This window comes from Lissotriton helveticus, chromosome 7 (assembly GCF_964261635.1).
Source record: "Lissotriton helveticus chromosome 7, aLisHel1.1, whole genome shotgun sequence".
Lineage (NCBI taxonomy): Eukaryota > Metazoa > Chordata > Amphibia > Caudata > Salamandridae > Lissotriton > Lissotriton helveticus.
Genome location: NC_136068.1, coordinates 754,816,796 through 754,843,148, shown reverse-complemented (window position 1 = coordinate 754,843,148; position 26,353 = coordinate 754,816,796). Strand labels below are relative to the sequence as shown.

General features: G+C 46.9%; 1 protein-coding gene across 1 annotated transcript in view; it reads right to left on the bottom strand.

Annotated features, from left to right (window-relative positions):
• The window catches only part of PDLIM4 (PDZ and LIM domain 4), a 617,535-nt gene that overhangs the window by 439,063 nt on the left and 152,119 nt on the right, over window positions 1-26,353 (bottom strand). The window lies entirely within an intron of this gene.

Here is a 26,353-nt window from a genome sequence, read left to right as displayed (position 1 = left end):
AAGGAGGTTGGCGTGGTCTGGGGACACAGGGAAATACAAGACTCGTTTTGCAGCAGGACATTGGTTTTACACAGCACCTTTGGATACTTTGCTTGCAGCATGGTCACTATGGCGTTAATACTGCCCCCATCTTTCGTTACCTGAACGCCCACTGCATTCTGGTACCAGTAGTTCACTCCCTAAGTGTTTCATCTGGAGTAGTGATCAGACACACCTGGTGAGGGCGGAGCTGCAGCGGTCCTATCACTACATGGTAGGACTATTTAAAGAACGTGACTGTGCAAGCCTCCTGTTTATAATGCTAGGCACTGAGGAAGGCCGTCTGGCCGAAATGCATTTGCCTGCCGAGAATAAAAGTATTTTCCTTCGTTCCCCTGTGTGGCCTCTGCTCTGTCCGTGCAGGAAGGAGATTGGTGTCATGTTTTCGCGTCGGCCAGTGACGCGTTCAGAGGCCCCCACGCTGTAAGCTGGCCCCAATATTTCTGGCTGCTGCCTCGGCAGTTTTGTGGCGATTTCCAAGGGATTGGATTGTTGGGGCCCACCTCCACTTACCGGATGAGAGAAGACGGTTGTGAAGTGACTTCGCCTCACACTGGGCGGGATGCACGGCCATACCTGCCCCCGTTTGATGAATTCCGGCATAAGGAGGTTGGCGTGGTCTGGGGACACAGGGAAATACAAGACTCGTTTTGCAGCAGGACATTGGTTTTACACAGCACCTTTGGATACTTTGCTTGCAGCATGGTCACTATGGCGTTAATACTGCCCCCATCTTTCGTTACCTGAACGCCCACTGCATTCTGGTACCAGTAGTTCACTCCCTAAGTGTTTCATCTGGAGTAGTGATCAGACACACCTGGTGAGGGCGGAGCTGCAGCGGTCCTATCACTACATGGTAGGACTATTTAAAGAACGTGACTGTGCAAGCCTCCTGTTTATAATGCTAGGCACTGAGGAAGGCCGTCTGGCCGAAATGCATTTGCCTGCCGAGAATAAAAGTATTTTCCTTCGTTCCCCTGTGTGGCCTCTGCTCTGTCCGTGCAGGAAGGAGATTGGTGTCATGTTTTCGCGTCGGCCAGTGACGCGTTCAGAGGCCCCCACGCTGTAAGCTGGCCCCAATATTTCTGGCTGCTGCCTCGGCAGTTTTGTGGCGATTTCCAAGGGATTGGATTGTTGGGGCCCACCTCCACTTACCGGATGAGAGAAGACGGTTGTGAAGTGACTTCGCCTCACACTGGGCGGGATGCACGGCCATACCTGCCCCCGTTTGATGAATTCCGGCATAAGGAGGTTGGCGTGGTCTGGGGACACAGGGAAATACAAGACTCGTTTTGCAGCAGGACATTGGTTTTACACAGCACCTTTGGATACTTTGCTTGCAGCATGGTCACTATGGCGTTAATACTGCCCCCATCTTTCGTTACCTGAACGCCCACTGCATTCTGGTACCAGTAGTTCACTCCCTAAGTGTTTCATCTGGAGTAGTGATCAGACACACCTGGTGAGGGCGGAGCTGCAGCGGTCCTATCACTACATGGTAGGACTATTTAAAGAACGTGACTGTGCAAGCCTCCTGTTTATAATGCTAGGCACTGAGGAAGGCCGTCTGGCCGAAATGCATTTGCCTGCCGAGAATAAAAGTATTTTCCTTCGTTCCCCTGTGTGGCCTCTGCTCTGTCCGTGCAGGAAGGAGATTGGTGTCATATATATATATATATATATATATATATACATACACAGACACACACTTTAGTACATAAATAGTTTGAATTGTTACTTCTGTTCCCACTGAAGAACATCTTACATCAGAGGTTTACAGAAATGACTGCCCACCCCTGCGGAATGTGACAAGGGGCCCCTCGGTGTTTCATATATAACATCTTTTGAAGGGCCCCTGAAGGTCTGGAGCCGCCCTGCGCCGCAGGGGCTGGTGTTACACCCTAGATTACATTCCCAAGCATTGTTCTAGGACAGGTGGCAAAAGAAATGCATGTACCAGGAAATAGCCCGTATTTGACTGTCTCTTTTTGTCAGCTCGATTGTAATGCCAGACGTGAGATTTAGCTTTGAGGCCCTGCTGATAATGTGGTGTCAGAGAGAGTGCTTCAACAATGAAAACAATTTCCGGTAACCTACGCAGTCTCAGCCACTAGACTAAGCTGTGACATGTCTGTCACTCACACTGTCTTCCACACCCAATCTCCTTTCACAGAAGTGATCCTCGAACACACCCAATGTTCACCATTTTGCACGCAACTATAGTGTGTCATATCTTTTCCTCGCGAACACCAGTGTGGGTCTGGTGCAAAACACTAACCTTTACGTTCGCCTTTTCATAGTTTGCAAATAGTAGAGTGTGAAAATAACTGTTATTTGAAGATTCTGCACTTGTAAAGTGTTATTTGCTGGTAGATCTAAAACAGCGTATGGATTTGCTTGGGCAAAGTGACACTTTGCACATCCCTACTATTGTCACGGTTTTTTAAGGTAATGCATGACACCTCAGTACAATAATGTATTTGTATACTGTAGTGCTACTTTTACTACTAAATTCGCTTCATAAAACCACAACTGTCTCTCTAAATATTTCTTACATAAGCAAGAGTTGAAAATATGTCAGTGGAACTATGCCCATCCAGAGGGTGCCTTCTCGCAGTTCATTCATATGTTAAATATGTGCTTGGTAACATCCATGCTGCTATTGTTCAACTTTAAAAATGGACTCGTTTGTGTCACATAACCAACCTTTTGAGTCAACTTCTTTCCACAACGGAAGAGTCTACCCTGACCAGTTCTTTTACCGCTTACCACAGACTGATCAAATTTGATTATGTCCTACACTCATTTGTATGAATACTTTAACCATAACAAACTTTGACCCTTATTGCTTCATAACCGACCAGTACAAACGTGGCCGATCCTCTTACAATTAACAAACAGCATTTGCTTGATGCATCCTGTTTCAAGATTGACCAGTTACTCTATCATCAACAAGCATACTCATGCTTGAAAAAGACTCCCGGAGCCTTGAGAAAGTCTTTTAAGACGAAACACGTGTTGGCTGAATTTGATGTAAGCAGCGGCAGCCGGCACAGGTAAACGCGGTAGGGCGGGAGTGTGCCTCCCATTGCTGGATGTAAGTGACACTGTAACCCAACAGTTGGAAACATCAACAAATAAATCCAGCATAAAAACCTTAAAAGTGCTTATGTGCATTGATTAGGGAATTCTAATCCTATGCTACTGTATTGATGTCCTTCCATCTTTTGATGGATGTTTATGAATGATTGTTATTTCCGGTCACTTGTCCCACCCCCCCTAGGTAGCAGAGTGTGTGCTTGGTCAGCGCCACAAGTACTGAAAAACAGACGCGTCCATGCACCTTCAATTTGTTCTTTACTTAAGTCATAGTATCTCTGGATGTGCAACTCCTACTCCATTATAATAGTTGGCAATGCTTTTTGAGTGGTATACCTATTGGCAAAAGTGATAAGCCAGCAGTGGTGTAGTGAACACCCCACTTAAGAAGCGTGGGGAGGGGCTGCTACTGGGCCTGGTGGGCAAGTGAACGGTTACCACTAAATTCTTATCAGTTGGGGTGTGGGAAGTGGGTTGAAATGCATAAAAAGAAAGAGAGAAGTGATGAAATTATGAAAATCGGGGAAACACAGACAGGGACAGACTGAAAAAGTGAGCATTAGCGAGAAAGGTAAGGAAGGAAAAGTAACAATGAAAGACAAGATAGGTAGATTGAAAGAGGGAAAAACGGCTGGAAAAAAAGAAGGGTGGAAGAAGTAAATAATGTGAAAAAAAATAAGGAAGAAATGGTGATAGATAAGATGGGAAGGTGAATCGAAGGGTGAAAGAATGAATGGATGGATGGAAGGGTAAAAGGTTTGGTAGACATAAGCATGGGAAGAGTGAATGATAAATAGGTGAAAGAGTGAATGATACATAGGTGAAAGAAATGATGAATACAGATGGATAAAAGTGAAGGGATGGATGGGTAAATGAATAAATGCATGTTGATATTGATGGGTGAGTACACGAAAGAATTGATGTATGTATGATAGCGTGAAATGATGGATGAAGGGATGGAAAGGTGATGGGATAGACCGATAAAGAGATGAATAGATAGAAGACTGAAAGAAAGGACAGATGGATGGAAGGAGGTTGAAATGGTGAATTGAATTTTCCTAAAAGGGGTTAGGTTTGCTAGCTTTGCTTATGCGTTTGTGATTACACGTATAGCGCAAGTGGCGGTTACTTTCTGTATGCCTCCTCTCTTGTAATCAAAGGTATTTTTTTTGTGTGAATAATACCATGTTCTGCATGAATGAAAAAAAATTCCCATGTATCTTAATGGTATATGAAGGTATACAAACACAATACCAATAAATGTAGAGTATGCAAACCACAAAACTTAAACCTCTAAATCAGTGTAGGAAAGAGGTCAAGGAAACAAAAGGAGGAAGAGGAGGAGGACAAGTGCAAACTATTTCATGTCCAGCTGCATATTGGATTTCAATTGCACTTTGCAGCACCCTTGAACTATTGCACCAATTCTTCCAAACACCACCTTTGAGCACCCAGTAATAACTCACAATTTCAAGTGCTTTTATTCAGCGTCTCTTTGCAGGGACAGAACATGTCTACAAATGTGTGTCTGAACCTGTGATGAATTATTTGTATAGCATACGTGATCCAGTTAACAACAAGGATTTTAATGCCTTTATTTCACATTTTCTCACTTTTCGTTGTTGTTTTGGTATGGCGCACAATGTGAACTGACTGGTTTGTACAACGACCAAATCAAAACAAGAGACACCATGCTCTCAAGAATCACTGCGACTAAGAGCTTTGTAATATGCTTCTACCAAAGAGAGATTATCATGATTCACGGAAAACCAGTCTAGCCATTAACAATTTTAGCTCACACTAAAAACATCTGCTTATCTTTTGATGTGTAAAAATATACAGACGTGTCAGGTGCTCTACACACAAAAATTACTCTACATCTTAAAGGCTGTTCATACACAAGACAGAGATTATGTTGAATCAATGCTCTCACTTTACAAAACAAACAAAAAGTAATGGGATTTAAAAAAAAACAACGTGAGATGAAAGCCATGTAAGGTTTTAACCAATCAGACTGCGGCTGACCCATTTCGGCTTTATAATAGGCCCCCATCAGGGCCCCAACTCTCACATGCATGAGCTCAGCAGCAAAGATAACTTCCCTGTAAAACAGTGCAGGCTCAATCATAAAAGGGGATTTAGTAGACCCATTTTGGGTGCAAACTTTCATTTGCCTCAGAAACTGTGTGGCTCAAAACGCACTTGCTGAGGCTGTTTGCCCTCACAATTTTTGGCAAGTAAAACCTAGAGAAAATTGAGATGACAAAGAGCTAAATGCCAGTTTGGAAACCGGACGTGAAAATTAGCGTGTAATTCCCCATTCCGAGGTGCAACTCATAATCAGAATGAAACAGAGCACCAGCTATTTATTGAACCCTGCATTTGCAGATATATATGCATATGCAATTGCATCGACCATTATGCATAACTTGTAAGCTCCTGCTCCGTGACAACAGGATGACAAAGCCCCAGCTATGAACAAGGATTATTAGTGTATCTGTGTGATTGTCAGTGTGCGTGACTGACAGAGATAAAGAAAATATTCTCATATGGCTTACAATTATTGGTCAATCCTGTCTCTGGACGCAATGCTCTTTCCTGCCAAGCTCCATGTGGTGGCGGAGGGGAAGGCGTGTTTTTTTGATACGCCTGAAGAGGCGAGGGACTGGCTCGATGGATGGAGGAAACCAGGAGACAACAAGAATCACTCCCGCAGAGGTCGGGAGGAGAAGATGTGGCGTCAGCCGGAATGAAATTGTGATGAGGAGATAGGGATGACTGACTAGAGAACTAATGGAAGTGGACAACCACCAGACCCCAAGCTGTCGCAGGTAAGTATTGGCGAATTTTGCGGATTCGCGGTCCGTGAATTCGCATGAAATGGCAAAAAAATCCGCGAGTTCGCGGATTTTCCTGCGAACTCGTGGATTTCTTTGCCATTTGCACAAATGTAACCACGTGTGTCTGTAACTTTGCCACCGCGCCGAAAGGCACCGAGGTCCCTCGAGTGAGCTGTCCATCATGCTGAGGAAAGGGCGGGAAGACGTTGCATACCCTAGTGTGTGTGTGGCGGGGCCAAACGGGCGGGGCTTCTATGCGAGTTCACATGCCTCTTGTTTATAAAGGGTCAGAGACCGATCAGAGCACCAGATGAGAAGAAAGCAGCCTCCTGTTCACAGGAAGTACTCGGGGATTACGCTAGAGAAACTCGTGGATGCAAAGACCTCCATCAAGGATTACATCTAAATGTAGACGGTAGATATGGGGAGGAAGCACACCTGCCTAGCCTAGACCGTGCTCACTAGTTGTTTGGGCTGATTATTTGAGCTTCAACTCTGGCATGTGCCAAAAAATCCGCCTGTGAGCGAATTTGCGAATTTTTCGGCAATTTCGCGAGATTCGCGGATTGCAAAATTGCAGAAAATTCTCAAATTTCGCGAGCGGAATGGATTTTGCGCCCATACTTAGTCGCAGGTGGGCGACGATACAGACAATCATTGATTTGCTGTTACAGATTTTTATGGAAGCAAATCTAAGATTAGACCCAAGGAAAACTCCCACCGATCCATGCGACCGGCTGAAAACTGCTCAGCTGTTTGAAACGTGTTGCGGACCTGATGCTGCTGAAAGAGTGAAGTTGGAGACAACTCAACACTAAATTGATCGTAACTATATGAACATGCTTAGGAGACATTTATTATTTGTTGGGGGTGGAGGGGAGGCTCCGACAAACGAGGGAGGGTTCAGCCGCGCTCCCCTGCCATTATCGTATGTGGTTTTAGGGTTTATAGGCACTCTGCAAAGTTTGGAGGGTGGGCAGTTCTAAGTCCACATTGCAGGGAGGAAGGGAGGAGGGTGAGGGTTAGTTTTGTTCAAGGGAAATTTCAATTGCGTTTTTGCATCATTCAGACAGTGCAGACAGCAAAGCGAACCTTATGCCACAATTGCTAAATAATCAAGATGCACATCATCATCTTACCTGATCTGGAAAGCGATTATAGCTCTTATACCGTTTGCTTCCCTTAGACCGCTAGGAGGCCGACCAATACATGCTATAAGATAGACTTGCCCCCACCACATTTCCATATCGCTTAGATGCAAGACAGTGCAACTAGAAGGGGACATTTAGACCAATTGGTGATCCTCTCCTGGAATGTCAATGGCCGAGGAGACAAAATTAAGAGAAGAGTGGTGTTGCAATATATCAAATGAAGAGCACCTGATATTGTCCTACTACAGGAAACCCAAATACAGGGCACAGCTTACTGCACACTTAACAGATGGGGCTACAAGCTAGTGGTGCATGCGGGGTACACAAGAGGCTCAAGAGGGTGGGCATTTTATTACGCAATTCTTTACCATTTACGGTGCAGAAAGTGATGAATGACCCATTAGGTCATTTTGTGACATTATCGGGCAGTTGGGTTGGTAGGCTCTTCCATGTTGTTTCACTTTATGTCCCCCCCACGTCTGCACTCCTCTGCACTGACTGACCTGGGTGCCCACCTAATAAAACTACCGTAGTGCGATGTACTGATTGGGGGAGACTGCAACCCAGCCCTCGATGGGGAAGTAGACCGTTGGCCGGCCAGGCACACATACAGCGCAGGTAATGCGCTGGCAGAGTTCCTGTCAGCTATTGGCCTTATAGATGTGTGGCGTACATGTAATCCATCTACCCAGCAGTATACTTTCCACTCGGGAGTGCATGGGAGCATGTCTCGAATTGACTACGTGTTTGGGCTGTCAGGTCAACTGTCGCAATTTAATGAGATCTTTCATCTTCCAAGGGGTATCTCCGATCACTCTCCAATCTCAGTGACCTAAGGAGGCGCCCCCGCAACTAGGGAGCCCCATATGTCATTTAACCCATGGTATCTCAAGATCCCAGATATCAGAGACGAGTCAATGAAAACAACGACTAATTATTTTAAGGAAAATGAGGGGTCGGTTGACTCCCATCAAATCCTGTGGGAGGCCTTTCAAAGCTGTAGTTAGGGGACAGGGCATCTCCCTGGTTTCCGCACACAAGAAGGAAAAGGCAAGGCAGCTAGTTGAAATAGGGCATGCACTTGCACAGCTGGAGTCAGAAATACTGCGTGCAGAAACCCCAGAACTACAACACAAACTGCAGCTTAAACGGAAGGAATTCAGAGACATAGCCGAGAACCAAGCTAAGGCACTCTTCCGGATGACCTCGCACCGACTATATGAAGAAGGGGATAGAGCAACAAAACTATTGCTGTGGCTAGATAGGTGGGAGCAGGCCTTGCGGTGGGTCTTCGAGGTCACCCACGTAGGGGGAGAACAAATTAGCGACAGGCAGGGAATTGCTGATACTTTTGGAGTGTAAAACCGACAACTGTACACATCCTCGGCTTGGACCACCCAAGCAGAGGCTAAGGAACTTTTGGACACCCTAACTATACCTTCCCTCGATGAGTCAGACAGGAATAGTTTAGAACTGGAACTGTCAGAGGCTGAGGTGATGAAAGCGATTCATGTGTTGAAATCAGGAAGAGCAACTGGTCCTAGTGGCCTGCCGATCGAGCTCTTCAAAGTGATGGCCTCTCGGACCGTGCCGTACTTATTGAAAATGTTTCAGGAAAGCGTTCAGGTGGGGCGATTGCCTGAGACTCTAAGACTGCCCAATATAGTTGTGATTCATAAAGCCGGTAAACCTCCAGAAGACTGTGCATCGTACAGGCCAATCTCGTTACTCAATCCAGAGGTGAAGGTCCCCGCCCAAATCCTCGCAATCCGCCTAGCTCCAATAATGCATAAACTGATCCACCCTGACCAATCAGGGTTCATGTGCTACAAGAGGTAAGCAGTTCCTAGGGGGTACGGGGAAGACAAGTCTTTCTTTGTAATGCCCTCACACCCCAGAAGGACCTCATACTTCCACTCAGAAATAGGGAAAATAAAAACGGCAAACATGGCTCAGCTCCATGGTATTCCACAGAGCTAAGAGCACTCCGCAAAAACTGCAAAAAGGCTGAACGTCTTTGGAGAAAGACCTGGCAACATGCCAACAAAGAAGACTACCAGGCTGCGGTCAAAATTTACAAAGAGGCTATCAAATCAGCCAAAGCTTCCTACTATACCACTCGTATACAAGAAGCATCCAATTCAGCCCAAGAATCTTTTTTAATCGTCAAAGAGCTGACCAAGGTCCCCACCACCTCCTCCTCTAACACGCCCAAAGTTGACAGAAGTAACGAGTTAGCCATTTTTTTTCAACGAGAAAATTACCCGTATCCTGGCCTCCCTCCCTCCCTCCAGCCTTCCCAGCCTTACGGAAAGCAATCCTGTCCCCAAAATGTTTGAAAGCATCTGTCGTCCTTCGCTTAAGACCTTTCGACCTGTCACCCCTGCAGAGGTTGAGCGAACCCTTGTAAAAATGAAAAGTGGATCGCCCCTGGACCCAGCCCCTATCAGGTTCCTTAAGACAGTAGCCCCAGTAATAGTTCCTACCATTACGGACCTCATCAACTGTTCGTTTTCCCATGGCATCGTCCCCGACAGCTGGAAGAGTGCGGTGGTCAAAGCACTCATAAAAAAACCCCAGCTGGATCCAGCAGACCTGACCAACTATAGGCCAATATCCCTACTCCCTGGCATTAGTAAAGTCACCGAGAAATTGGTAAATATCCAATTATCTCAGTTCCTGGAAACAAACAAACTACTCAGACAATCCCAGACCGGATTTCGCCCAGGCCACGGAACGGACACCGCACTGCTTGCGGTGATTGAAGAGGCAAGGGGCTTACTAGATTCAGGAGGATCAGTGGCAGTGATCCTCCTGGATCTAAGTGCAGCCTTCGATACGGTTAACCACCGTGTCCTTCTGAACAGACTGGCGAAGGCAGGACTTACCGGGACAGCTGTCGGATGGATCGAATCCTATCTTACAGGACGCACCTTTCAAGTCTGGGATGACAGTCACCACTCATCCACCCTCCCACTCACTTGCGGCGTCCCCCAGGGCTCTTCCCTAAGCCCCACGCTTTTTAATGTCTATATGGCCCCCCTCGAGGACGTGGTAACACCATTTAACATCAAAATGGTGAGTTACGCCGATGACACCCAACTAGTCGTCTCCCTGTCCCAGCTGATTGACCATCCTGAAAACCTGACTAACTGCCTCATAAACATCCACAATTGGATGAACGAATCCTCTTTGAAATTGAATGGGACAAAGACAGAGGTAATGTTACTCGGTAAGCAATGGACAACTATCCCTCCCACGATATGGCCCGATGTGTTCGGTGAAATCCCCTCCCCCAAATCTGAAATCAAAACACTTGGGGTGTGGCTAGAGCCACAACTCACGATGAAGACCCAGGCTACCAAAACCTCGGGCACATGTTTTGGGCTCATGCGTAAGACTCGTAAAATCCTGCCCCTACTCCCTCCTATGTCCAGAAAGCTCCTTATCCAGGGCCTAGTGCTGTCCCGCTTAGACTACAGCAATCTAGTCTATCTGGGAGCCCCCGAGGCTACCATCTCGAAACTCCAGCGGACACAGAATGCGGCAGCACGCATGATTACCAACACCCCCTCCAGAACATCTGCCAAGCCAGCCCTTAAAACCCTACACTGGCTCCCTGTTCGCCAAAGGGTGCACTTTAAAGCAATGTGTATTACACACAAGCTCTACAACGGTTCCGGCCCAGCGATCCTCAGCAACATGATTACACCCTATACAGCAACCAGAGTGCTACGATCGCAAAATGAGAATCGAGTCCACATTCCCAGATTCAAAAAAGTCCGCACAGGAGGCCGTCAATTCTCCGTTCAGGCGGCCAAAGGCTGGAACGCACTCCCCCTGGCCCTCAGATTGGAATCCAACTTCCTGGCGTTCCGCAAAAAACTTAAGACCCATTTGTTTCCCAAGTAACACCCCTCAACTACCTCCCGTCTCAATAGGTTCAAGTTACATAGCGCGGGGATACCCTTGGGTCACCAGGCGCTGTAGAAATCGCTAAAATAAAAATAAATAAATGCTTTGCTCCTCGTCGGGCTGGCGTTGCAATGCCCGATGGGCTCACCGGAAACGGGGCTCTTTGGTGGAGCTCTTGTTGAAGAAGCCGTGGGGTGAGTGCAGGTAAGAGGGCATGGGGTAGTGCAAGGGATGTGGTAGTTATAAGTCTGGAGCAGTCCTAATCAATCATTTTTAATGTTAAAGGTAGTTCCAGCTTGGTTAAAAATATGTGGATGCCCTATGTGGATGTGATGTTCCTAGAGGGCTATCACTGTGGAATGGGTCAACATGTTACGTGCCTTAATTTCTCCTAACGAGTCATGTGGCACTTCATCAGGACCTATGTGAAAAATGTGGTGCACTACAAGAGGTCTGGCTCCGTGTTGGTGGGGTGGTAACCAGACAAAGTAGAGTGGCGCCCTAGTAGACCTGTACTAGGTGGCAGCGAAAGACCTGTAAGGGTGAAAGAAGGGGGGTGGGGGAAAGGAGGCATGAACAAACACAATGGCAATTAAAAACCTGGATAGTACAGGGGGGGTGTGGCTCTGTTGTAGCAGAGGTCTAGCACATGGCTGAACGAGAGCAGGGGGATGCGTTGCCAACCAGTGCAATCCGCTGCCTCAGCTGTGTTTATTGAGGGGTGACCGAACAAAAACTTGGTCAATGCTTGTGATGAGAAACAGGTAACTCGAGATTACCTGTATATTCTAGAGTGTGAGATGCTAGTATTGCACTGTGTGTAACATGACACTGTAAGAAGTATCTTGACTGTGCTGTTTGTAATTGTCTATTTTTGTATGCATTGTTATAAAATAAAATAAAACCATGTGATAAAAAAAACCCTGTCTCTGGGCTCTCAGTCAGTACACAGAAACGCTTATACTAATGCTCTCTCGCCAGACCAGTAGGAAAAAAATGGATTCCCCTCGGAGAGGTCAGCGGCGCAGTCAAAACAAGCAAACCAGGTATGTCTTGTGTGGTAACAGAAACCTTGCAAAAGTTAGAGCTGGCACAGGAACTACTTTCAGGACCTAAACGAACAATAAGTCAGTTATCCTGAGGTTAGAGCTCAGCTCTACGCTGATCTCCTGTTCGCTTTATGTTTATGGAGTCATCAGTTGCACATTTGGCTTCCAAGTAGGAAAGTACATGTCACTCCAAAGAGTTGGAAATGTTTTTAAGTAACGTGGATTCATCACTTTATTATATTCCTCTGCTAGAGCTTTCAATTATTGTTGCCTGCTGTGTTAACCAGTAGGTGTTTCTATGAGGGGGCAACTCTTATGTCCTTTTTTGACGTCTACTTTGAAATAACATTTATCATATGTTATTGTTACAAAGGTCTGGAAAAGCAAGGCACTGCTCACCTTATGTAGTGAGTGAGAACTATCTGAAAAAAATATACAGTCATAAAACGTGCAAATAATCATTATGCATTAATTGACACTTCTGTCCTGAGGCAAAACAGCCGGGAGCTTTGTTTGTCTAATTTTTAAAAACTGTGTCACAAATACCTGTATTTTTAAAAGCACGCCGCTCTTGGCAGTCAGGAATCCATTGGGAGAACAAGCGCTGCACAGCTGATTGAGCGCTGTCGCTGCATTTCGCTTTCCCTGTTCACTCTCGCCGCCATCAACCGCGAGGCGCGAGGCCACGCCCACTCAAGGCCACGCCCCCTTCCTTGCACTTAAAAGCGCTGAAACACAAGCGCTAGAGGCAGAACCTATTTCCTCCTGAGGCAAAACAGCCGGGAGCTTTGTTTGTCTAATTTTTAAAACTGTGTCACAAATACCTGTATTTTTAAAAGCACGCCGCTCTTGGCAGTCAGGAATCCATTGGGAGAACAAGCGCTGCACAGCTGATTGAGCGCTGTCGCTGCATTTCGCTTTCCCTGTTCACTCTCGCCGCCATCAACCGCGAGGCGCGAGGCCACGCCCACTCAAGGCCACGCCCCCTTCCTTGCACTTAAAAGCACTGAAACACAAGCGCTAGAGGCAGAACCTATTTCCTCCTGAGGCAAAACAGCCGGGAGCTTTGTTTGTCTAATTTTTAAAACTGTGTCACAAATACCTGTATTTTTAAAAGCACGCCGCTCTTGGCAGTCAGGAATCCATTGGGAGAACAAGCGCTGCACAGCTGATTGAGCGCTGTCGCTGCATTTCGCTTTCCCTGTTCACTCTCGCCGCCATCAACCGCGAGGCACGAGGCCACGCCCACTCAAGGCCACGCCCCCTTCCTTGCACTTAAAAGCGCTGAAACACAAGCGCTAGAGGCAGAACCTATTTCCTCCTGAGGCAAAACAGCCGGGAGCTTTGTTTGTCTAATTTTTAAAAACTGTGTCACAAATACCTGTATTTTTAAAAGCACGCCGCTCTTGGCAGTCAGGAATCCATTGGGAGAACAAGCGCTGCACAGCTGATTGAGCGCTGTCGCTGCATTTCGCTTTCCCTGTTCACTCTCGCCGCCATCAACCGCGAGGCGCGAGGCCACGCCCACTCAAGGCCACGCCCCCTTCCTTGCACTTAAAAGCGCTGAAACACAAGCGCTAGAGGCAGAACCTATTTCCTCCTGAGGCAAAACAGCCGGGAGCTTTGTTTGTCTAATTTTTAAAACGGTGTCACAAATACCTGTATTTTTAAAAGCACGCCGCTCTTGGCAGTCAGGAATCCATTGGGAGAACAAGCGCTGCACAGCTGATTGAGCGCTGTCGCTGCATTTCGCTTTCCCTGTTCACTCTCGCCGCCATCAACCGCGAGGCGCGAGGCCACGCCCACTCAAGGCCACGCCCCCTAATCTCTGATCCCCTTGATAAACATGTGCTTGCACCGGACGCGCAGCGGACGGGCGCAGCGGGCGCGCCGTCAGCGCGCCGAAGGCGCGCCAAAGGCAAGCCCGTCTGGGCCCGTCCGGGCCCAGACGGCCTTAGGCCTAGACACTCTGCCCAACTCACATATTCGTACCACTTACACCCGAGATACACTGCTCGCCCGGAACCCTATGAAACATCCCCAGTGCAAATACATCCTCAAGGAAGACACTCCCTATGTAGGTTGTAGCCTCTGTTACACACCCGTGGTAACGGATGAACACCAAGGACTCCGCCTTGGCCTCCTAAATTGCAGATCCTTAGTGAAACATGCCCACGAAACTAACATTCTCGTCCAGGACTTGATGCTAGACGTCCTGTTTCTGACTGAAACATGGCTGACCCCACACAGTGACTTTGACATGGTCAATGCAACACCCCCCGGTTACCAAATTTGCAGCCTTAACAGACCGAGCGGGAGAGGTGGTGGTCTAGCCATACTCCACAAAGACCATCTCAAGTGCAGAATGGAATGTGGAACTATCAAAGACTGTGAAAATTGTAATTTCACTATTCAGATCTCTCCATCAATCTCTCTTTCGGGAGTTTTGGTGTACCGCCCGCCTGGCTTACTGGGAGAATTCACCAGCACCCTGATGGATTACATCTCACTAAAAACTATTTCAGTCTCTAACCTCCTCCTCCTAGGGGACTTCAACCTGCACTTTCTGGACCCGGCGGACAATGCCGCAGCCAATTTACTTGCTGATCTCACCACAGCCGATCTCCATCTCCAAAATACTAAAGCCACCCATGAGAAAGGTCAACTCTTGGATCCAATTTTCACCAACATTAAGAACCTGAATACCCAGGATCCAACCCCTTTGCCCTGGACAGACCATATGCTGATCCCTATGCACTGGTCACTCAAAACCACCACTGCTCTTAAACAGAAAACAAGGATACGCACCAGACGGTGGTATAAACTAGTACCGGAGGAATGGGAAGCTAAATTACGCGACACCACTGGCCCTCTGTCCACGGACCCCAACTCCGCCGACAGAGAGTTTAATGACTGGCTAGCCCACCCCCTAGACAGTCTTATTCCTCTTACCAGCACTTTAAAACACGTTAAAAGAATTAATCCCGCTCCCTGGTACACACCCGCCCTCAACGCCCTTAAGAAGGAGTGCAAAAAGTCAGAACGCTCTTGGAGGAAAAACAAGTCGACATCAGAAAAAAATGCGTACCAATCCTCCATGAAAGCATACAAACGAGCCCTCCACGTTGCAAAAGGTGCCTTTTACGAGGAAAAAATAAAAAGTTCCTCCTGTTCAGCCAAAGAGACCTTCTCCATCCTCAAAGAGCTCCTCCAAGTCCCTGATCCCCCACAGAAACCCATGGACCTCAAAGCAGCGGAGGGAAAATGCGTCAATCTGGCCACCTTCTTTGACGACAAAATCAAAAAAATCCTCATCTCCCTTCCTGCCGCTAATCCTGACATCAGAAGGAGAGCTAAAGAGTCGTCATCCCCACCCAATGAGCCACATCTTGCCTCATTCGGCCCAGTTACAGAAGAGGAAGTGATGGCCACACTCAGTTCCACTAAGAGCGGAGCCCCCAGCGACCCAGTTCCCATACGGTTCGTCAAAACCATCTCGCAGACCATAGTCCCTCAATTGACGGCCCTCATTAACACATCGTTGGCACTAGGAGAAGTCCCTTCAAACTGGAAGGAGGCCGTCGTCAAAGGGCTTCTCAAAAAACCATCGCTAGATCCTGCAGACCTATCCAACTACAGACCTATCTCACTCCTCCCCTGGATAGGCAAGGTCGCGGAGAAACTAGCAAATAAAAAATTGTCACACTTCCTGGAGTCAAACCATCTCCTCAATGACTCACAGACGGGCTTTAGACCAGGTCAGGGTACAGACACCGCCCTCCTAGCAGCCGTAGAGAAGACCAGGGAAATTATCGACACAGGAGGATCAGTGGCAGTGGTCCTCCTGGACCTGAGTGCGGCCTTCGACACGGTCAGTCACCAGGTCCTAATCCATCGTCTTGATAACATCGGGGTAAAGGACAAGGCGCTAAAATGGCTCTCGTCCTTTCTCTCCCAACGTTCCTACCAAGTATGGGAAGGCGAAAGCCGCTCCCCCTCCATTCCCCTCCAGTGTGGTGTGCCACAGGGCTCATCCCTGAGCCCCACGTTGTTCAACGTGTACATGGCCCCACTGGAGGAACTGGTGTCACCCTTTGGAATCTCTATAGTTAGCTATGCCGACGACACACAGCTGGTGGTAACGCTCTCCCACCCCAAGCTAGAGCCCTCCAACCTCCACGATTGCCTATCCAATGTACATCAGTGGATGAGTGACTCTGCCTTGAAATTAAACGGCTCTAAAACGGAGATCCTTCTACTAGGACATAACGCCACGAATCTTCCCCCTAACATCTGGCCCGCCTGCATGGGTGAACCCCCCACCCCTAAGACAGAGGTCAAGAGTCTTGGAGTATGGCTGGAGACTGATCTCACCTTTAGGACACAGGCAAGAAAGACTGCCGGCATTTGCTACGGACTACTGAGATCTTGCAGGAAGGTACTCCCTCTACTGCCTTTTCAATCGCGTCTCCTGCTGATCCAAGGCCTAATTTTATCCAGGCTGGATTACAGCAACACCATTTACCTAGGGTCTCCAGAATCCACTCTCCAAACTCTTCAAAAAGCCCAAAATGCCGCAGCCCGACTCCTAACGAACACCCCGGCCAGATCATCAGCCAAGCCCGCACTGAGGACGCTGCATTGGCTCCCCATTAGGGAAAGAGTAACGTTCAAGGCCCTCTGCCTGGCCCACAAGGTGCTGCACAAGACTGGCCCCCCAATCCTTGGGAATTGGATTACACCTTACAGACCCACGAGAGCGCTCCGTTCCGAACATGGAAACTTCATCACGATCCCCAAGGTGAAGAAAGCCCGGATAGGTGGCCGTCGTTTTTCGGTCAATACGGGAAAAAAATGGAACGCACTCCCCCTGAACCTCAGAACAGAACCAAACCTCCTACGGTTCAGGAAGTCCCTCAAAACCCTACTCTTCCCCTGAGTCATCTCTCGCTCTCGACTATCTACCCTTGGTGAGTAATAGGTTCAGCGCTGGGATACCCTTTGGGTGACTACGCGCTTTAGAAATCCTTTAAATAAATAAATAAATAAATAAATAAATAAAACTCAGGTGGCATTATCCAATTTGCAAATCACACAAAAATCAACAATCTGACAAAAAGGTTTATTTTGAATTAGAAAGCAGAGAAAGTAGCAAAGAACTCAAATGACAAAGGGGAAAAGGGAAAAAGTTATGAATGTGCTCCCATAGGGTTACTCCTTCGTTTGTAGTGTAGATTCAAATTAAGAAAATGCAAAATGTGAATTTACACTCATTACATAAGCCATTAGTACATACAGCCTAGCCCTAGGTGAACAAATGGCTTAGTGAATCTTTCCATGTCACCCATTTCACTTCCACATGAAAGACCCCACTTACCCGAACTCGGTCGCTCTGCTCAAGGAACTACGCATCCTCAGCCTCATCCACAATCAGACAGAACCCACACACTCTGCCCGTCACCTCCTGGACCCTATTTCTACCACCTTCTACATCATATCGGTCGACAAGCCATTGACAATCACCTGGCTTGATCATGCCCTCATAAAGTACACCATTCCTGTCCCGCAACAACACAGAACAACCACTGTGACGCAGGCTCACCGAAACTGGAACAACATCCAAGAGGAAGATTGGATGACCAGACTCGCAACATGTCAGCCAGTACACAGCATTAGCCTACCTGTCACTATCAAGAACTTCAATACGTAGACCACAGCCGGTGTTGATACCCTGACTTCCCTCCAGCCCAGCACAGCCACAAGATCTAGACCACAAGCCAGCTTGTCAGAATGACAAAAAGCCACTGCAAACAACTGGAGTGCAAATGGAGAATGGGCCAAGACGATGCAGACAAAAAACTGTATAAAACCACCATTTGACACTACGATAAGCAGGTCCAGATCACCTAACAGTCTTAACTCGCAAGACTCGTCAATGCCAGCACCAATACCAGCAAACAGAGCATCACTGTGGAAAATGTCAAAGTCCCAGTGACTGCCTCCAACATCACCCCTTCATAAGACCTCTGCGACAAGCTCTCTCACTACTTCTGCAGCAAGATAACCATCATCTAAGACAATTTCACCCCATCCAGACCCGACAGACATCACAACATAACTCTCCATCTTACCCAAGGAAATGACTCTGACCTCATGGCCCGCCATCTCTACTGACAAAACCACCACCATCACCATCATGAAGCCCATCTATTTGTGGCCCCTTTGGACCTTTGCCCTCACTATGCGTATGTCAAAAGACTTCAACTCATTAGCAGCCCTGCTAAGTAGTCAGTGGTTAAACTAGCGCATGTTAGTGCTGCTGTCCATATCATCGCACTACGATGCATTATGGCAGCCCAACAGCCCACAAAACACACTCTAAGAGGAGCTTCAATTAAACATTGATCGAGCCGGTAATTACTTTGCTGTGTGGGGAAAGAGTGTCTGTCTCAATTCTTTACTTCATTCCCAACAGTGGCACTCCTCACATGACATGATCAAATGAACTCTGGCACTGTGAGGGCATGTGAGCCTGGGAATATACCACATGTCTTTGTCATGATAAAAAATTCCAAACCCAGCAGAGTACCCCACGTGGATCAAGGCGGGCAGCACTTTGCCTATTGTTTTCTCAGGCAAGGAGCCTGACCCCCTGTGACCACAAAGGTTCTAATTGGCCAGAGGCAGACACTAGGGAAGTGGGTGGTAACATCGTTTTTCCTTCCCGTGACCACCACCACCAGTGGTGTCTTTACAGTTCATGGCCCACATACATGACCAGCAAAGAGAAGGCGGGTCACACTCACACCAGCGGCCCTGTTGACCTCAGCACTGTCAGATAATTGCCACTGCACGTGTGGAGTCCTGCCGCTGCCCAGGTGAGGGCCTGTCCCTACTGCAGGGCAAGTACCAGAGATCGGACTACAAAAGTTATCAAGGTGCATGGGAAAGGCATATTGCAAGCTACAGTAGTGTCTTTCTGTTGTGGGGGCTGGGGGTCGGAGGACGTGGAGTGGGTGGTTGCATTTCTGTGAGGACAATGGAATTGGATGAGATAGAGGACTCATCAGAACACACAGCCCTCTCATTTTGTAACTATGTCTAGGCATAAGCTCATGCTAAGCGTCAGTTAGAGCCGAGCTACTGTCCGCGGCCGCTCCTCCGCAATTAATTAATTAATTAATTAATTGTGGGTTTCTAACGCGCTAGAATCGACTCCCGAAGGAGTATCTCTGCGCTATAGACCGCTGGGGAACCCGTCCTGGCTTTCCCTGTGAGATGGTCCCTACTGGGTATCTCCAAGGTGGAACCAGGCATCCCCGGCGTATGTGGGGGGCCGTTGTGGAGATGAGGCAAGCTAATGCCCAGAGTTGCCGAGAGTGATCCCTAGTTAGAGTAGGCACCGAGGCGAGAATTATCGAGTCCGCTGACCCTGGTCCAACACCCTGCCGCATCGGGAATTGAACCCTGGTCCCGGGCCGTCCTCTGCTCCCGGGTCTGCCGCCTCTAACCAGTGAGCCACACCACTCCACGTGGAGTGGCAATTGCAGAGGAGCGTCGCCCCACTGGCTCAGAGCCAGCTGCTGAAAAATAAAACAATATTTTACGATGGTTTTATTTTTCAGCTGCTGGCTGAGCCAGGTGTGTAGGGCGGAGAGGAGCTGGGGTCACAGGAAGTGGTTGTGCACTTCTAAGTGAGCCTGTCTGTTTGGCCGGATGTCTAAGGCCGGCCAAGCAGACATGCGCAGTTAGGTTTAACCCACCTGTATTCTACAGCTCAGTGGAGAAATGGCACAGACTCCCTATGCCTGAGCAAAGCATCAAAGGAGCCCTCTCAGGCCAATCCTGGCACTGCTCTTACAGTAAGAGAGCAGCGTCTGGAGTGGTTGGAGGGTCTGTCCCAGGGACTGTCGGGAACAGCTGCAGCAGGAAAATGTAGGAGAAGCGCGAGGCGGCCGCAGAGTCAGGTAAGTTTATTTATCTTTTCAATTCAACTCGGGCCCCCCCCCACCCCCGCCCCCGCCGCTGCTCTCTGCCTCACCGCTGCATATGGCAGCAGCTCCAACTGGCTGCTGTGCTTAGCGGGTAGAACTGTGGAAAGGAATGATTCCAGAAGTTAAACCCAAAGGGCGTGCAACATGTCTCTCTCTGAGCAGCATCTCTCCAGATTCCATGCAGCTACTTGAAGCACACATTGCAATCTGCCCCAATGTTTCCAGCAAAAGTCGTGGTTTTCCTGTGGAACATCAGCCTCACGGCATAAGACAGAATTCTATGTTTCACAATTTGTAACTTATTTAGAAATAGGCAGAAACCATAATTTGAAAATGACATGCATTAATATCCCAGCGTCTGCATATTTTTTTTCAGAGTGTAGCTCTCTGTTACAAGTTTGTTTTACTTTCAGGCAAATCTGCCTTGTCAGCCAACATCACTGGCATGCCACGACTGGGACGCCCATACTTGTAATGAGAAAAACAAGACTGCATGTCCCAGAAAGCAAAGAACTGTTTGCGGGAAAAGCTAAGACTTCCTGATTTCATAAAAGATGGGGTTACGTGGGACCTATGCTTTGACACAAGGCCCACCAAAGTGAATCAACTTTCCATTATGGATCATTAAGAAGCTTGTAGGACATAATCATCCCTCTGCACCTTCCTTTTTCTCAATAGCGCATTGTTTCTGTCGGGGTATTTGGCAGTAATTCGTATCACGTGAGTTAAGTTTGGTGTGAAGCATTCTGTTTGAGACTTAATGACAGACTTAATGTTATGATGTCAATGGCAAGGTAGCTCACTTGGGTCATTTATGTTATGGGGGACGGCCCGCTGTTCCTCCATGGGGACAGAGTAGATACCTCTGTCCCCATGCGGAAGCATATAAATGATCGCCAAGCAGGCAGTCATTTATAAGGCATTGGCAGGAACTGCCATCACGTCCGTTCCTGTCAATGCAATCCGCTGTTTGGTGCAGGGCTGCGCCAGGATGATGCAACCCTGCACCAAGCAGTATTCTTTTTTTATCTTCAAAATCAAAATCGCAAATGGGATTCTAGTTTTGAAAATAAAAAAAGTCATGCTACCCTCGCCAAAGGAGTCATTTTGCATGGCAGGGTGAGCATTATATGCTTTTTACTGTTCCGCACTGCGAGGGTTTGCCGGGCAGTGACGAAAGCTAATAAAAATGGCTATATGTCTGCCCATCCTGATTGGGTGGGTGGACATGTAGCCATTGCTCCAACTGACCTTATTCCATCAGGCTGTCAGTGAAGTTTGGCTATAGCGGTGACTGAGTCACCTCTGCAGACTAACCAAAGGTCCACCTTCATTTAAACTGGGCAGGCCTTCGTGTTGACGGTTAGGATGTCCTGTTGCGATGGAGTATACACATTGCCAGCATACAAATCGTACCCTTATTGCCAAGAGCAGTCCATTCTCAAAAGTCACAGATTACAACACCACAGTATGGCCCCTGTTCAAGAAACCCTTTGTGTACTCAACAATGCTTGCCAACCACAGACCCATCTCCACCACAGACCCATCTCCCTGCTTCCGTATACACCCACAATCCTGGAAAACACATGCCTCACCAACCATCTCAATGACCACTAACTCCTTGGAGTCACTCAGTCTGCTTTCAGATCAAGCCACATCATAGAGACAGCCCTCATTACTGCTGCAAAGGATATCCAGATAATCCTGGACAGAGGAGACGCTGCTGTACTCGTCCTTCTTGGTACTCTCCATGGCATTCGATATGGTAAGACGCCTGCATGAGACTGGGATTTATGGATCCAGGAAGGGCAGAGTCAGTCAGTTTGGCTCCTTACTTCTTTGAAGCTCACATACGTGTCTGTGGAGTACCACATGGATGTTTGCTGTGACCCACCCTCTACCCACTAGCAAGCATCATTCACACCTACAACATCAATGTCTAGTATTTAATTTGTAAAAGAATAGGAGCAAGGGCCCAAAGTTTTCCTCCGAATCCCGCAGTTAGATATACTGGAGGTCAGCATGCCAAATAGCAAGACTGTATAGTCTTGATTCTGCATCAAGCCTATTTAATCCACCACCTGACACTCCCTGTTCCATTATCGCACTATTGCAAGTTCCTACTTGCGCCCTTTGGCAGGTTTTTCCATCTATCTCTTCCTCCACCTTTCACCTTTGTGTGTTCTTCCCTCTTTTGCTTTGGGTCAAAGACTGATGAGCCAAAATAAGTGCCAGTGCCCTAAAATGAATGCCGGTGGGCCTCACATGCACCACCATGTTGAAAGTAATAGCTCTCTAAGTTGTGTTTAAAAGTTTTTTCTGGCTGCACATCAAGGCTCCCGTCATATAAAGGCAGTCATTGAATAACTGGCCTGCATTCTGCATTCCATGATGGGGCACATTCCATAGAATGCAGAATGCAAACCAAACCATAACACTGGCATGTGTATTTTCAGTAATCTAACGAAAATGCAACACAGTGGCTCATATTAAGCACTGTCAGCATCCTATCCTATGCCGAGGTCATCAGCTTATAGCCTCCATCTCGAACATGATACACAATACACGCACCAAGTTCACTATCTTTAAGACTGAAAAAGCTGACTGGATGAAGAACAATTGCCTCAAACTTAACACTGACAAGACAGAAGTTGAGTTATTTGGGACAGACCCATCACCATGAAACTAAATTTGCTGGCTGACTGAACTCTGAATCCCACCGACCCTCAACACCCATGCCAAGAACGTCAGAATCATCATAGACAGCCAACTCAACATGTCCGCCCAAGTCAACACAATCTCAGCTCCATGCTTTCACACCCTGAAGATGCTGAGAAACATTCTTTGAATGGCTCCCAATCAGCACCCACAAAACCTTCAGACATGCCCTCATTCTAAAGAAGCTGCACTACAGGAACACCAGCTACGCTGAATCAGCAAGCAACTCACCAGATGACTCCAAACCATTCAGAATGTGGCGGGCAGGATGACACTCATCCTTCCACTCAGCATGTACATCACAACGTACATCACGGAGAGCCACTGGCTTCCACTACACAAAAGAGCCCAGTTCAAAATTCTCACACACACCTTTAGAGCTCTCCCCAACACAGGCCCAGACTACCCCAATACGCAAATCTCTTTTTACAAACCTACCAGACACCTCTACACTCCTCCTTGCACACATCCCAAGCATACACAGAACCAGAAAAGGCAGTCAAGCCATCTCCTACATCGTGCATAACCTGCATTACACATCAGAGCCACAGCTTCAATTCTTGAATTTCGCAATAAGCTAAAGATCTGGCTCTTCGAATAACCCACTCGCCAGCCCTAAGCCAGGCTAGAACCACACTTGCTACCCCAGGATACCCTACTGGGTAACAGTGTGCTGTACAAATACACATGACATAACGAAACATAACCCACGAAGGGCAGCATGCTTGTATTATTTCATGGATTCTGATCAAGTCTGAATGAGAGCTGGACAGGCCACTCTGGCATTTTCCCGGTGGCCCAAAGACTAGGGGGAAAGTTTCAGAGAGGGGTGGGCTGCCACCACCCATCCATGTCCTCATTGCACTCGTGAAATCTTGCTCTGTATGGCTGATTTCAACATTCTTTCCAGGGATGAGTTTGGATCCCAGTCCGGTCATGGCTTGAATCATGTTCCATAGGCCTTACTTCACCCTCAAGAAGTCTATATCGCCTTCTAGCTAACGCAATATTTTAAGTTACGATTCAAATTAGTTTTGATTTGCTGAGTGCCATTAACTGTTAATATATCTGCATGAATTAATTAAATGAACAAAGATTCCCAAGACAGAGAGCCCACTAGTCGGAGATCCATTGTGTTCTTTTTTTGTGGCAATCATAGACGGCACCAGTGATTATCGCTTTCTAGTGAGAGATCACCAAGGCAAACAAACAGAACGAGCAGAATTTAGAACTAGCTCATAAGGAGAAATCCTCAATTTTTTTAAATGTGCAAAATCGAGATGATGCAAGTGGCTCTGTGCCTTTGGAAAAGGTGCACTGGGATACCACGGACTGACGACTCTCCGTTGCTAACACAACTCCATGGAGCATATTAGCAAGAACCTCGTTAAAATTATAGCCGTTTTAAGGCAGGAAACTGCCGCTAAAACGGCGATAATTGGCTTGCTAATATGCGTTATGGAATTCCAATACAAGCCCAGGTCAGAAGTCCTGCACATCTAACCTGGGCTTCTATTGAAATTCTATAATGCATATTAGCAAGCCCATTATCGCCGTTTTAGCTGCAGTTTCGTGCCGCTAAAACGGCGATAATTTTAACGAGGTTCTTGCTAATATGCCCCCATGTCCGTTGTTTCCCCACGTCATTTAGAGGCATGCAACACAGAGGCATACCTCGGGCGCAATTGTATCTGGGTGACTTGAAATGACGTAGTGAGTGGACATTGAAAGTGGACCTATCTCGCGCACGAGATGCATACGTGGGTAGAGCAATCACGTGACTGTCTCTACCACAGCTCAACTGCTCTTAGAGCAGCGAGCCTGGTGTACAATGCTCAGACTGCCACGCCGGTCAGACAACTCTCTCTCCCCATGCTCCAATCAATATCGGTGATTCACTTTCTTGTAAATGTCCCAGGGATCATCTGTTTAATTGTTCGGTCACCATCAAACTCCTGGCATAATCTATATCTGAAAACCAATAAACCACATAGCATTTCCATTTCCATCGAAACAAACACTTGAATAAATACAAATGGATTACATTTACCGAGCGTGTAATGCAGCGTTATGTCCCTCCCCTATGCACTTGCACACAATATTTGCATAAAGATTTTGAGATGTCTAAAACGTGTGGGCTGAAGAAGACTTTGGACACTGCCCTAATCTCTGCGAACAGAATATAATATTTACCCGAAACTAGACCGCCTGCTAATCAGCTGGTGTTTGTTTATGCACCTAACAGTTTCCATCCGAGGCGGAACTGTTTGCTGTCGGAAAATGTCAAAATAGTCACAAAGAGCATTTGTTAAACTCGAAAGCGATCCGTGTGACCTTTTTTTAAGGCGCACGTGGCTGTGCGTGTAGTGTTGATATTTACACATCAGCCATCACTGGATTCAAACCACATAAATGCCCTGGGAAGCCAGAGCCCTTGGAGGCCGGTTTCGTCCTCCGGGAGTGGTGGCAGGTGCATGTTACGCAATCCCCGAGGCAACTTGAAATGGCTGTTCTGGTTCCAGCGGCATTAGTGCCTCTGCAAGGGAAACAACGTTTACAACGCAACTTTTACAACGCACTACCATTACAACGAAACTTTTACAACGCAAAAACTATTACAACGCATACATTTACAACGTATGTTTTTACAACGCAGATACCTTTACAACGCATACCATTACAACGTAAGTATTGGTAAGTATATAATTATATTTAAAATGTTATAGTTTTGGGTTTTTGGGTAAAGGGGTATTTTTAGGGTTCAGGGTCAGTTTTGGGTTTTTGGGTAAAGGGGTATTTTTAGGGTTCAGGGTCAGTTTTGGGTTTTTGGGTAAAGGGGTATTTTTAGGGTTCAGGGTCAGTTTGGGGTTTTTGGGTAAAGGGGTATTTTTAGGGTTTGGGGTCAGTTTTTAGTTTTTGGGTAAAGGGTTATTTTTAGGGTTAAGGGTCAGTTTTTAGTTTTTGGATAAAGGGGTATTTTTAGAGTTAAGGGTCAGTTTTTAGTTTTTTGGGTAAAGGGGTATTTTTAGGGTTCAGGGTCAGTTTTTAGTTTTTGGGTAAAGGGTTTTTTTTAGGGTTCAGGGTCAGTTTTGGGTTTTTGGGGTACAGGGGTACAGTGTAAAAATAAAGTAAAATTAAATTTAAATTAAATTAATTTAATGAAATTAAATTAAATTAAATTAAATTAAATTAAATTAAATTAAATTAAATTAAATTATATTCATTTTAATTAATTTACATAAAAAAATTATTATATACTTACCAATACTTAACGTTGTAATGGTATGCGTTGTAAAGGTATATGCGTTGTAAAAACTTGCGTTGTAAATGTATGCGTTGTAATAGATTTTGCGTAGTAAAAATTTCGTTGTAATGGTAGTGCGTTGTAAAAGTTGCGTTGTAACGTCATACATCCCCTCTGCACATGGGAGCTGAATGTGTGTGTCATTTTTGCCAGGGCTGTTTTAGGTTCCCATTCCGGCCCTGGCAAACAGAGGTGCATTTTCAGGCGAGCGGTCACATTGGTTTCCATTGTTGGTTAATATTTC